A 13908-nucleotide genomic window follows, 5' to 3' on the forward strand; every position below is an offset into this window, starting at 1 on the left:
CACCAACTTTTGTCATTCTGCTTTTGAGCAAATAAATGCTGGTATAAGAAGTACTAAGACACATGGCAATGCAAAATCCTTCATGAAGTTGGCATTAAGAGATGCCACAGTTCTTAACTTGTTCAGTTTTAGAAGTCATCTTATTCAGAAAGTGATATAAACCAATCCTTATTTTTTCTCTATTCCACTGAAAAGTCCCAAGCACAAAAGGTAAGCCTGCTCTATGAGAAAATGGCTGTTCAGCTGTAATTCCCTTTTAATAAAAACTGTATAATATTGAGCTAAAAAAAATTCTTTGTTGATATCCTTGAGGAAATGAACTTGAGGCTAAGAGCAAAGACTCATCGGAAATATTTACACTTCTTTTCCCAGCCAGTAGAGTCTACTGGAAGTGGGCCACAAGCTTCTTCCCTGAAAATTTCTGCGTTTTAGAAGGCATCATGCAGATAAAGCAGGAAATAAGTGAATTGTCTAGTGTTCATCATTCAGCACAGCTACACAGCCTCTTGCTATACACAAAAATTCTCTTGTGAAATGACAACTGAGTGCCATTGTAGATTGCAAAGTTATTTATATAATATTTTAATCTAAATTTATAATGTTATGTTTGCAGTATCATGAAGTTTCTGGAGACTACTTTTTATATTTTCTTAGGGAATTGGTATATCTCCATAATATTTACAACTTGGGGCCTTTATAAAGATGCTTGTTCTTGTTTTGAACCATCAAATTGATACAAATATAATGATTTTGTTGAAAACAAATGTTTTGCATTTGTTGCAAATATAAAAATGAGTATGTTCAGTTTAATAATACTTGTGGCAAGATAGTTAAAATATTATTGCTTGGAAAAACTATTCAGCTAACGAATAAAATTTTAAAAAGCTACAGTGGATAGATGAGGTAGGATTCAGAGTAATTCACTTTAGGTGTTTCTCTGAAAAGAAATAAAGTCAGGGCCCTCCCAGGTGGTGCAGCGGGTTAAAGCATAGCACTAAGTAGCTAGAGCCACTTCCACACGAGTTCAATCCCCGCCTGCCCCGGAGGTGACCACATGGTGCGGCAGACCTCTCCTGACTCGCCTGCTGCTCCCCTCAGCAGTGTACTTCAACGATCAGCCTATTTTTCTCCCCACTATCTCTGGTGAATCCTCTCACTGATCCTGCACCTTCGGCCTGTACCCCAGATCTAGATGCACAAATAAATAAATCTAAAAAAAAAAAAAAAAAAAAAAAAATAAAGTCATCTAGGTGATTATGACAGAAATAAAAATCTAACACAGAATGACAGAATGACAAAAGTTGGAAAGTAACATTAAAATGTTTTGTGGTAAAATATGTATATTGTTCATACTCATAGCAGCCAGAAGAAACAGGAGGTGGGTTATATACTAAAGATATTTGGAAATATAGAAGCTACCCAGAAAGTATTCTTTCTCCGAGGTTCTTGGAAGACTGATATCCTGTATAACTTGACTGAGTTCACTGCAACCTAAGCGCCTATGTAAAGCTTATTTATCCCCCAAATGGAAATATACATATATCTCAGTGACAGTTCATTTATTCTATCAAAAAAATACAAAACTCTGATCCACTGTATGCTGTGTAAAGTTAAAATTAAATGCTTATAAATTGAGTTCTTAGGGAGCACAGATTTACCTAGGCTTTCCTGTACCCATATCTGTACTTGCCATGTGTGTTTTTGTCCATTTACTAATCTGACACTATTTTACACTTTCACCAAAACCCTACTTAAATTAACAAAGTAGTTGCTTTTTTTTTTCTTTAATGATATTATTATTATTTTAAAGATTTTATTTATTTGTTCAGAACTGGGGTACAGGCCAGAGATGCGGAGGGTGAGAGGATTCACCAGAGACAGAGAGGGGAGCAGGACAGGCCGACTGATGAAGTACACTGCTGAGGGGAGCAGTGGGCGGGTCAGGAGAGTCTGCCATGCCATGTGGATTTCCTCCGGGGCAGGCGGGGATCGAACTCATGCGGAGTGGCTTAAGCTTCTTTGTGCTGTGCTTTAACTCGTTGGGCCACCAGGGAGGGCCTAATGATATTATTCTTTTTAAATATACTAACTAGTTTCTTCTATGAGTATGGCAGAAAATTGATTATTCCCATTGAACCAATGCTTTTTCTGAAAAAATTAAATGAGTTCCCTTAATAAATCTTAGAAGTAGGTATCGGTTAACAAATGTCTTCAAATCAATGAAAATGTAAGATGCACAATTAGATGTCACATGGGTTAGGATATATATTATATGAAAAACGAACCCCAGAATCACCAGTTCTTTGGTGGCACACATAAGAAGAGACTTTGACAAAAAGAGCAACATGGCTGCTACCAAAACAATTTCAGAGAAATGCAAATTTGCAAATGCAGTTACTTTATTCACAAGGAAGGAAAAATAACTACCTTTATCTTCCTTAATGCCATCATAGGTAATTACATGAAAGAAGACTAACTACAAACGTGTACAGTAATTCCTTCTTCCCCCAATTCTTCATTCTCCTTCTCTCCCTCCTTCTGGTGCCCCGCCCACCTTCCTTCAAGCCTTCCCTCATTCTCTTTTTCTTTCTGACCCTCCTTTCACAATTAAGGACTTGTACTCTGGGGTTAGGGCAGGCATTTATTTCTTTAAAAATAGGATATTTCAATTAATTTAGAGAGGTTTGAAACAACAGCTATCAGCGACATGAAAGGGGAAAAGAGGAATAAGAATCAAACAAACTAGCATTCTGAGATTATTTAAGAGGAAGACAGAAATCAGTATTCATAATCATTAAATCAGGCTACATATTAAAAATTCAAGGATTAGCACTAAGTTAAGTACATAAAATGTGTAACTTCCATTTCAGCAGAAGAAATAGAAGAGAATAAACAAAATCTGATGAGTGCACGGAAAGAAAAGAAGCAAAGAAAACACTTTGTCAATGATATGCTGGAACCCTTAACAAAGTATTTCAACAGCTCATGAACTTTAACTTTGTGTTGGTTGTTTTAATCTTTCAGTGGAAATATTTACACCAGTGAAATATGCAAATTAGGGCTTTTGTTTCAGAAAGCCAGTTTCCAACATTCATTAGTAATTCTCTCCACTTTATAAGTAAAAAGGACAACAAAGAAGAGAATGTAAATGGGAAAGCATGGATGCTATCTTGATGTCCAAGTTTACAAACTAGAGTCTGAACAGAAGTTGCAGCTCTAGAGAACATACATTTACCTTTGCTCTCTTTATGCTGATCTTTACTTCTCTCTAGTTTCAGTCCTTTCTTATAGGAATTGTGGATCACTTCTTCTTACACAGGGTTCAGGTCCACATAGAAGTGACTCAAAGGCAGAGTGGATCTGTTTGAGTAATCAACATTCCCGAATGACAAGATTTGTTTTCTCATCGAAGTGGTGTCATATAATGATCTTGAAACAGCAAATGTTATCATTAAGACCCTGTTCCTGCCTTCAGCCTTTCCATTTGGGTTGGGCGTGAGGGAACTTTTTAGAAGCTATTAAGCATAGGCAAAATCCATATTTCATTAAAAAAGTAAGTGGAGGTCCCATTCAGAGATACACTTAAGAGATGGAAAAGGATTCAGTGGAAATTCAGGAGAGAGGAGAAAATAATTTCCTGAGAGGGAGAGGAAGCACATTACTAGACTAGGGAAAGAATTAGTGGATGGGAGAAATTACTCCAGAGAGTTTTACCTTTGGCACTAACCTGGAAGAAGACAGATTTAAAGTATTGTATGTGTATCTCACAACTAAAAGACAGGATTAGTGGAGGAAGAGAATTGGGATATACTGTTACATGCCCTCAAAAACGACTGAAAAGTCATCATGGACTTTTAAAGATGAAGTATCTCAATCTTCTTTATAGATGGCAAATTTTAAGTTTTTGTTTCACTTTACACATTTGTAGTGCTTTTCTCCTTCATAGCATAAGCATTTCACACTTTAGGAATATTGACATGTATGTAAATATAGTTATAATTAGATTTTATTTAATGCAAGATCTTAATTTTTCTTCCTTACTCCTAAAGGGATAGGAATATAATTGCAATTATTTTTTTCTTGATCAAAACAGAAAAAAATACCACACAGATTGTGTGATTATATTTACAGAGGAAAGCTAGTTTTGCAGTGACAATATTTTAGAAGGTGAAAGTCATCATACAAACACACGTCCTTTTTAACTATAGTGTTGCCTAGACATTAAAACTTAAGAGCAGGGCCCTCCCTGGTGGCACAACTGTTAAGGACATAGCAATGCAAGCTGGCCGTAGCTGCTTCAGTGTGAGTTCGATCCGATCCCCTGCCCGCGAGGTGATCCACATGGCTCAGCAGACCTCTCCTGGCCTGCCTGCTGCTCCCCTCAGCAGTATACTTCACCAATCTGTCTGTTCTGCTCCCCACTCTGTCTCTGGTGAATCCTCTCACCACCCCTGGACCTCTGCCTGTATCCCACCTCTGTATGTATAAATGAATAAATAAATCTTTTAAAAAAAAAAAAAAAACAATAGCAAATCACTCTGTATGTCATTCTTTGTCTCTAAAGTGAGAGCAGCAGGCTAACAATTACTAAGTAATCTTTCAACTCTAAAATCCTACAGCTTGGTAAATTTGCTTATGTGATTATTTGCTCTGCCTCAGTGACAGTGGAGGCCACAGCCCAATACCTTCTTGAGAGAAAATTTTCAAAGACCCCATCAGTTATTTTTTTCAATGGTCGCTGCTAGCTGAAACGTATACAGGATTTTCAATTAATTTATAGCTAAGCAGACCACTGGTAACCCAGTATTTGTACAGATACGAACATTATAATCCAAAAATCAAGTAAAAGACTCATGTAAGAGAACACACTGGTTAGTGGGAACATACAACTGTTCCTCCATAGCTTCAATATTATTAAAATAATTAAAATATTAAATGTTTTATATTAGAACTTCCTTCTGGTATTTCTAATTGTGGAGTTAAACTAATTTCTAAAAATATTATATAACTTTTATATAATTTTATATTTCAGACATTTAAATATAGAAAACTTAGCAAGCTTTTTAACATGGCAACAAGAAAATTTCATCACACTGGCAGTGCATTTAACATATACAATTATATTCAAACACCTATAGTGGACTGCCAGCTTATTTATCTCACATAGGACAATATTGGTTTTAGTAAAAGAATGACTGTATTAGAGGTCACCATACGTCTATGGTTCAAATGGGAGTGTCTAGGAGATACCTTACTGTGCTAGAACTTAAGGCCAATTTTATGTGGCTAATCAAATTGAGTATGTCTGAGGGGTGCTCAAATTCATAGATCGGTTTATGAATTATAGGTATTTCCTGATAGGGATGCTTGACAATTGGTAATAGACTTATAAGCCCTGATAATTTGGAATATATAATACAGTAACATAGCTACAATTGCTGCTTATTTTTTACTTAAAACTATAATTAAATGCCTACTCTAATTTTGTAAGTTTCTGAACTATTTAGATTTTTTGGCAACTTTGAAATGCATCTTAATGTACCTATTGAAATATAAATCATGCAAGCATAGAAACAATCTCTTAAAGTGTGATCACATCCAAGAAAAACCATCTGGATATTTTCCTTTAAAATTTCTTGTATACATTCTCAGTAGAATTTTAACTTTATTTTAGTCTTATAGACTGCTTTATCTAGGACACTATTTGCAATTTTGAAATTTACAGTTTTAATTTTATTTGTGACCAAAAAAGCATTTGACTGATAACCTTTGATAATCAGGTTACAAGAGACTGGCTGCACTGAAGAATATAAGACAAATCATTTCATATAAGAAAACAGTCTCAAAGCTAAGCTGTAACAAAGTAGAAAGTGAATATAAATCAATCAAAACGGTGTATAGTTTAGTTTTAAAGGAGTAGAGAATGAGTAATTATATCTCTATATAGTTTATAGTCTTTCCAAAGCACAAAAACAGCATATCTAAGGGTATATTGTTTATATCACAGTGTATTGAAGTTACACGCTAGCTCCTAATTTAATTTTCCTAAAAAGGTAAGGAACAATCTTTGAAAAGTATACCTTTAAAAAAAAAAACAATTAAGATGCCATATACACTAGTATTCATTTGGAAATCCTAAACCATTATTTTAACAATCAATCCCAATATCCCTGCTTAAACATGTGTGTTTCTTAGAGCCTTAAATTCTACTATATTAAGCATTTAAAAGATAAGTAAAATGTTGTAAAAAATGAAGCTATTTAATCTATCATTAAGTAGGAGACTCAGCAAATAACTACCCCAAGTCATATTTTAAATTGAAACAAATATCTCCCTGGAATAATTAACAGTAAATAAAATTAACTTTTACATCTCAAATGCATAAAATATTGCTTATCCTGATTTTAAGTTTCTTCATGTAGACACCATGGTATATTAGTGAATTTTATTCAGAAAAAAATTACTGTTCATATAACATCATTTGTAAAAGAAAATAAAGGTGAATCTGTATTCTGTTATTACAACAAAATATTATTTTCAAGAATTTCTTACTGGAATTGACAGTGAGTTGAAGAAGTAGTGATCCTTTGTAGCCATGCTAAATTTTCTGTATGAAAATATTAATTTGTACTAGTAGTACAAAGTACTAGGATAAAACTTTAAATTCACTTTGTACAGTTACACACTAATTTCATAAAATCTAATGAGATATTAGAATGGATAGAAAAGTAAATATATATTCTGTTGCATTGTTTTCCCCTTAAATTTATCAGTATCCTATTAAATTAATCAGATCTAGGTTGAATCCTTTAAAAGACATTTTTCCTTTGGTAGAAAAAGAAGTTGCTTAGTGTTTCTATTCAAATGTGAAACAAACAAACAAAAAATGCAACATAGGCAAGGAAAAGGAATGTGCTCATAATTACAGATTTTTAAATAATGAAACACAGTCCTGAGAATCACACACATCAATATCTACTATTGAAGGAGATCTGTTTATGCGTGTATGTGTGTGAAGGTCATTATGACACCATCTTGATGAGAAAATAAAACCTGTTGGGGAGAACGTGGTCTATCCACCTCCTCCACTCTGCCTCCTGGATTACTTCAGTGTAGACATTAAACCCATGTGAGAAGTAACTGAATAATAATGTGAGAAGTAAACATCAGGGAAAAGGGAACAATGGTAAAAGAGTAGGTTCCTTACAGATGCAACTTCTGTTCAGACTATTCTTTAGAAATAATAATTTTTAAAAATCCACTGGTTTCTCCTTCCAACACCAGAAGAAGAAGAAAGAAGAATGTAGACATTATCGAGTACGATTAAGTGAGTTTTTATCTGCAGAATGATCAAGGTTAATTGAAAGGATTTGGAGACTGACATGAGTAAAACTTCTAAGGTTTGTAAACCTATTTCTATTTATCTCCCTGCTTCCAATGGCTGACCTGCCAATTCCAGCACTCAAATTAAGATTTAACTTTCTAGCACCAGATTCTCTTTCATTCATTAGAACAAATACTTTCTGTCTTGACTTCACTTTTCCACATTGAATTCTGAAAAACACCTTCAGAAAAAAAGCCAGCTCCAGGTGTGTGTGCTTCCCTTTTCTCCAGTTTCCTGAGCCATTTGTTGGGTTTATTTAGCCACCAACACCTTAATAAATTAGTCCTGCCTAGTAATTTAGTATTTTTGTAATTGCTTGTAGCAAGAAAAAAATTCTGATACTAGTTATACCACCATGACCCAAATCCAGATGTCTCTCTAAAAAGTCAACCCTGAGTTGATCTGCTATGTATTGTTGTAACAAATAGAAAGGGATTTAGGTAACCATTATAAATATTTTGAAAAACTTAGGGGAAAATGTTACCCCTTGACTTCATGATGTGACTTTCAAAATCTGATTTTGTCAAGCAGGATAATTTTTGGTAAAGATTTTGACAATAATTTACATATTATAACCGAACACTTATCTATGCATATGAAAGTTCCTTGATATAAACAGTCATGCTGATCAATTTAGCACCTTACTTTGCTTTCAATAACTTAAAACATCCTTTAAAAATATTTGGCTGGTGGCCCTCCCTGGTGGCGCAGCGGGTTAAAGCACTGCACTGAGAAGCTAAAGCCACTTCTGAATGAGTTCAATTCCCGCCTGCCCCGGAGGTGACCACATGGCGCGGCAGACCTCTCCTGACCCGCCCGCTGCTCCCCTCAGCAGTGTATTTCGTCGATCTGCCTGTTCTGCTCCCCACTCTGTCTCTGGTGAAGCCTCTCACCGCCCCTGAGCCTCTGGCCTGTACCCCAGTTCTGTATGTACAAAGAAATAAATCTTAAAAAAAAAAAAAAAAAAAAATTTGGCTGGTTATGTTTTGAGACTCTATGAGGAAATTTGAAATACCAAGCCAATTATTTGTGTCAGTAAGCAGAGTTTGCACATTTGACATGCTTAGGAAAGAAAAATATCAGTGACCTAAAAGTCACTGTTTAATATATGTTCATCTGTCGGTGCTTTGGGGAACATAAATTAAAAGTTTTAAGGGGAACATGCAAAAAATTCAAGGTACACTAATGTACTATACTAAAGGTGTATCATTCTTTTATCAAACATACTCATATTCTTTATGTTATATAACCATGAAAAATTACTTTTTAAGCTAATTTTTAACTCTTATCAATTTCTCTTTGATTTTCTGGGTAACATTAAAACTCAATATATCTTTCCACAGATTATAAACAGAACTGTACCAGTGACAATATAAGTTTCTCACTGCTGGCATGTAGCCCATTTCTGAAGACCTAATAAGCACTTATATTCAAGAAAGCAATTTCTTATAGAGCAAGCTTGTTTAATGACAGAAAAGTTATTTTCCCCTGCCCACCAGGTGTTCAGTGAAATTATTACATTTTGATGCATTTGGTATTGAGCAGATTCCTTAGAGAAATCCTACCTCTTTGCATAAACAAAAGAAAAATCTTCTACCCTCTGATCAGACCTAGTCAGGCAAATTTACTTAAGAAAATAATCAAGGTCATGAGCATTTAAGTCTCATACTGTAATATTTAAATATCTTTGGAGATTCCATAGTGCCAGAAACCTATCTACACCCTTCTGTCTTTGAACATAAATCTAATAAAAATTGTTTTATTTCTGAAGAGACTGAACATTTCCAGGCTTGCCAAGCTACTAGAGATCAAACTAATGGGGAATTTCTCTCATTTAAATCTAAGAATCATGAAGAATTAATAAATGATACTAATTGCATATTTTTATTTATGATGATGATGATGATTGTGGTGGTGCTGGTATTGACAATGTCATGGTGGGGGTGGTGAAAATTCCTGGTAATATTAAATTTTCACAAATTACTTTCACAAATCAATTCATTTATCTTCTGAAATAGTCTATGAAGGAACTTAATTTATCCTGTACCAAGAAACAAAGAAGCTAAATTTTAGAGATGTTAAAGTTTCCCAAAATAAGTTGAAGTAAGCAGAGCTTTGAAATTTCTAACTGAGAATGTTTGACCCTAAAGTCAAATAGACTATTGACAGCATATTTAATTTTTAATTTTCCTCACATGTCAACATACTTCTCTAATTAATTTGTATTAATAGAGAAGAATTCCCTATAGAATTCTTCCATGCTAACCTTAGATTTAGAACATTGGTTTGAATATGTTAAAAATTAAGCATAATAATGTCCAACTATATTTTGTGTGAAACATTTTGTTATTTGAAGAAGTGTTCCTTAGTACACAAATTAATAAAGTTATGTTATTAAACTCTACTATATAATTTACTATAATAGCCTATTACTTTAATCTTCACTTTCCATTCTGTCTGTATAATCCACTTTGGTTTATAATATAATTAAAAAATAATTTTTAGAATAGCTGCTGTGGTTAAAGATAAACAATAGAAGTGAGGATAAAAATAGGTATCAATAGGAATAAAACATTTTAAAATCTAATTACAAGAATTATTGATGAGTGTTACTTAATATCTCAAGCTTCAATTTTCTCATCTATGAAACAGTAATAATAGCTATCATTTGTATAGGCGGAGAAAATTTTCTATCCTTCTTTCAGTCATAACAAAATTGATTGATTAACATTCTGGGCCAAAGCATCTTCCTTTTTTTGATATTCTTTTGTCTTGTATTGATTAGACTTTCTTCTTTCTAATGCAGTAGTAAAATTCTTTCCATATGGAAGTATAATTCCTTAATGAATATTCTGAAAATTTTCCAAACTCTATGCTGAGTCAAATGTAACAATATATAAAAAGGTATTTCTTTGTATAAATCTAATCAGTATATTTTTATGAACTATATCTAGCTATTGAAATTTATAGTTCTATATAAGTATCTCTAATGATTATATGAAAAGCCCTTTTGAAATTTAAGAAAACCTTTGCAAATACATCTTCGTGAAAGGGAGGTCCATAGTAATGGGCACCACTGTCACCACCCCAATTACATGCAGCTCTTTGGATCACAATGCCATGAGCTAGATTCCCTGCCCGGGTTACAGCTCTGAAGAAGCAAGGTGCATATAAAGAGTGAGTTAACCAAAGAAGGGGAGGAGCATGTAGATACACAAGGATGAAAGACATGTAGAGAAGCAGCTCCAGATTCTTGACAGAGACATGATTCCATGGTGGATTATGTGGCATAGCTAAAATTTTGAGTGTCTACTATTCCAGCTGTCTGGGACCTGCCCAAATTATTCCTCCTGATTCCTTGCGAAAACTTTTTAGGCCTCAGTGGTCCCACTTTGGACCAAGTCTTTTCGGCTGGGCATCTGCCCACAAGGGCATGAATTTTACTACTAATCGCTCACACTCTCTCTCCCTCCCCTCCTTCTCCTTCCTTCCCTTCTTCCCTATCTATGTGCACCAATGCTATCAAAAAACCTTTCATACTAAAAATATGCTCCCGGATAACAGAACCCTTTTTAGAGCATACACCCCTTTGATAGTTTGGGGTCCTGGTTATCCCTCAATCATATACTAACAAACCCAAATACAATTTAAAACTAATTCACTTCAACATTCATTTTTGAAATTGAAATAAGATTGATTTACATCACTGAACATTATGATTCTTTTTAAAACTTTTTCTCCATTTATAAAGTTTTATAATATGAGTTTCAGTTGCATTGCTAAAATCAACATGTGTATAATTATTTATTTCACAGTTATACTTCTGGTACAAACTCATCCTATTAAAAATTAAGTGATTTGTATTATGAGGAAATACTAAAGAATGAAGACTTTAGGGTTTTATAACATAAAAGTAATATATCTAACAATGACTGTCACCTATATGTCCTGAAATTTATGAGTCAGAAGGAAAATACAGCAACATACTTCCAAATGGAAAGGAGAATAAAATTCATTATTACTCAATTAGATATACATACAAAAGCATACTTTTTTTTAAGCTTAGAGAAATAGAATATGACAGGCTGAATGTTAGATCTCTAAACAAGGATAGCCGTTCACTGGAGAAACTATGAGAATATTTAAAAGCAAATATATCAATGTCTCAATCAAAGCAAGACCAAAGAAAGGAAAAGACTCTGCATACATACAGAATGGGTTTATAGTGGCTTGAGAAACTCTGGGAAGCTTATGCAGAAAATATTCTCTTAGTTTCCCACTGAGAACATTCTTGTGGGAAGAAAAAAAGACAGGGAAGTACTGTATCTTTAAGTATTGTAAGTACTGGCTCTGCAAGGAAGTACTGTATCAAGTACACAGTCCATTCACATGAACATAATAACAAAAGGTAAAAACTAGCCCCTCCTATTATTAACAATCATAATATTCATTGCTCTGCAGTTGTGTGTTTGTATATACAATATTCTCTGCTCAGTTTTATCTCATAAAAAGACAAGGGCAAAAGAAAAAGCAGAGGAAGGATGACAATCACTGAGTCTTACTGACACATGATACTCCATTTTGCATAAATACAATACCTATAATCATAGTTATATGGTAACAGTTGTAAGAAAGCAAGTAACTGCCACCCAAAAATATGATGTCACCTAGAAGTTTATTTTATAGGAGGGGCCCTGACAGCTAGATGAAGTTGGTTTTTATCTGTTAACTTTCTCTATCTGGCCTCTCCCAGGAAGACCCTAATCTTTTGTCTTCTCTGGGGTAGGGGGTAGGCGGGGGAACAAAATTTTAAACTTCATCCATTGTTTTCCTAGTAAGCATCCTAAAAATTTCCCCTTTCTTATTTGATCATTTGGTAGTCTAGAAAAAGTTGGAGAGGTACAGGAGGATTTCGTTTGCACTATTTCCCTCTTTGCACAATAAATAAAATATGAAAAGGAAAAAGAACTAACAATATTGCAGTAAAAGATTAACTTTTTTTTATAAGTTAGACATGGAACATAAATACAAGCAGTGAAAAGAATGAGCTCAAAACCTTGCTGAATCCAAGGTTTACCTGAGGATGATACAAAATTGAAATTTAGTTTCTGAAAGATAATAAGGCCAACAAAGTCCTTTATTTGCTTGAGGTCTAAATTAAGAGTCATTGCTTGATGAAAGAAACTAAAATCAAGTGCTGCTGAACACCAGATAATAATTCTTACAGACCTTGGTTAGTGGTAGTTCCAAAGAATATCACAAAGGAGAGGATGAGCGGGGAGCGAGAGGGAGAGGAGAATGAGAACCAATTTTTTTTAAGCAATTAATACTATTTATTAAATAATTACCATAAGTTAAAGATTGTACTGACAATTATGGATGTGAGAGAGAAGTGGCTGCGGTCAGCTTGCAGGGCTGCATCCCAGCCCATTGCCCCACAAGGGAGGGCCCAGATGTCTTATACCATAACAAACACTTCTCCGCTCAATAAGTTGGAAATATCTGCCTTCCTTCCTTCCCTCCCTCCCTATTTCCCTTCTTCCCTTCCTTCTTTCAGGTTGTTTATATCATTACTTGTATTTTTGAAGTATAGGACCCCATACTTCCCCCTTTAAGGGTTATTGCCAAATGCACCCACTAGGAATACTTCCAAACACATTTTATGACACCAACATTACTCTGATACCAAACCAAAGACAACACACAAAAAGAAAACTACAGACCAATTTCTCTAATGAACACAGATGTAAAAATTTTTAATAAAATTCTTTGCAAATCAAATCCAACAATACATTAAAAGGGTTATTCACCATGACTGAATGGGATTTATACCAGAGACACAAGGTGGCTCAACACCCAAAAATCAATAAACATAACCGACCATATGAACAAAAAGATAAAAATCATGTGTTTATATCAAAAAATACTAGTAAAGCATTTGACAAGATTCAACATCTGCTCATGAGAACAAAATTTTTAATTACTTGAAATAAGATGCATCAATAAAAGAGTAGCCAGCTAGTAGATAGTCATCATATGAAATCAATTCATGAAAGTATTTAACAAAACTAAAAATCTCTAAGATGTTTTAAATTATAATTTAAGATATGACACAAAATATTTTAACGGGAATGTTAAAAAAAGGAAATGTGTATAAGTATAGATGGCTATTAAAAGAATCAACAAAAAATCCTGGGAAAATTATACTCCATAATGAAAACAATATTAGATTGTTAAAATGGTCCCCAATGAATAACAACAGCCCCTTCATTTTATACCCTTTCATGATATGATTTCTCTACTCCTGTTAAAACCTACTACCTGTAGCCCACCTATATAATCTGGCATGGCTTGGAGATTTTCATTGACCAGTAGGATGTGGCAAAGTTATGCTAAGTCTTAAAAGACCTTAAATTTATGTTTTTGCTGCTTTGAACTAATCTTCCTCATGTGAGTAAGTCAACTCTGGACTATAAAATATGAGAGACCACATAGAGAAGAAGCATAAAGCTATAGCCAGCAGC

Source organism: Condylura cristata, unplaced genomic scaffold, assembly GCF_000260355.1.
Source record: "Condylura cristata isolate star-nosed mole 26May11 unplaced genomic scaffold, ConCri1.0 scaffold00001, whole genome shotgun sequence".
NCBI lineage: Eukaryota > Metazoa > Chordata > Mammalia > Eulipotyphla > Talpidae > Condylura > Condylura cristata.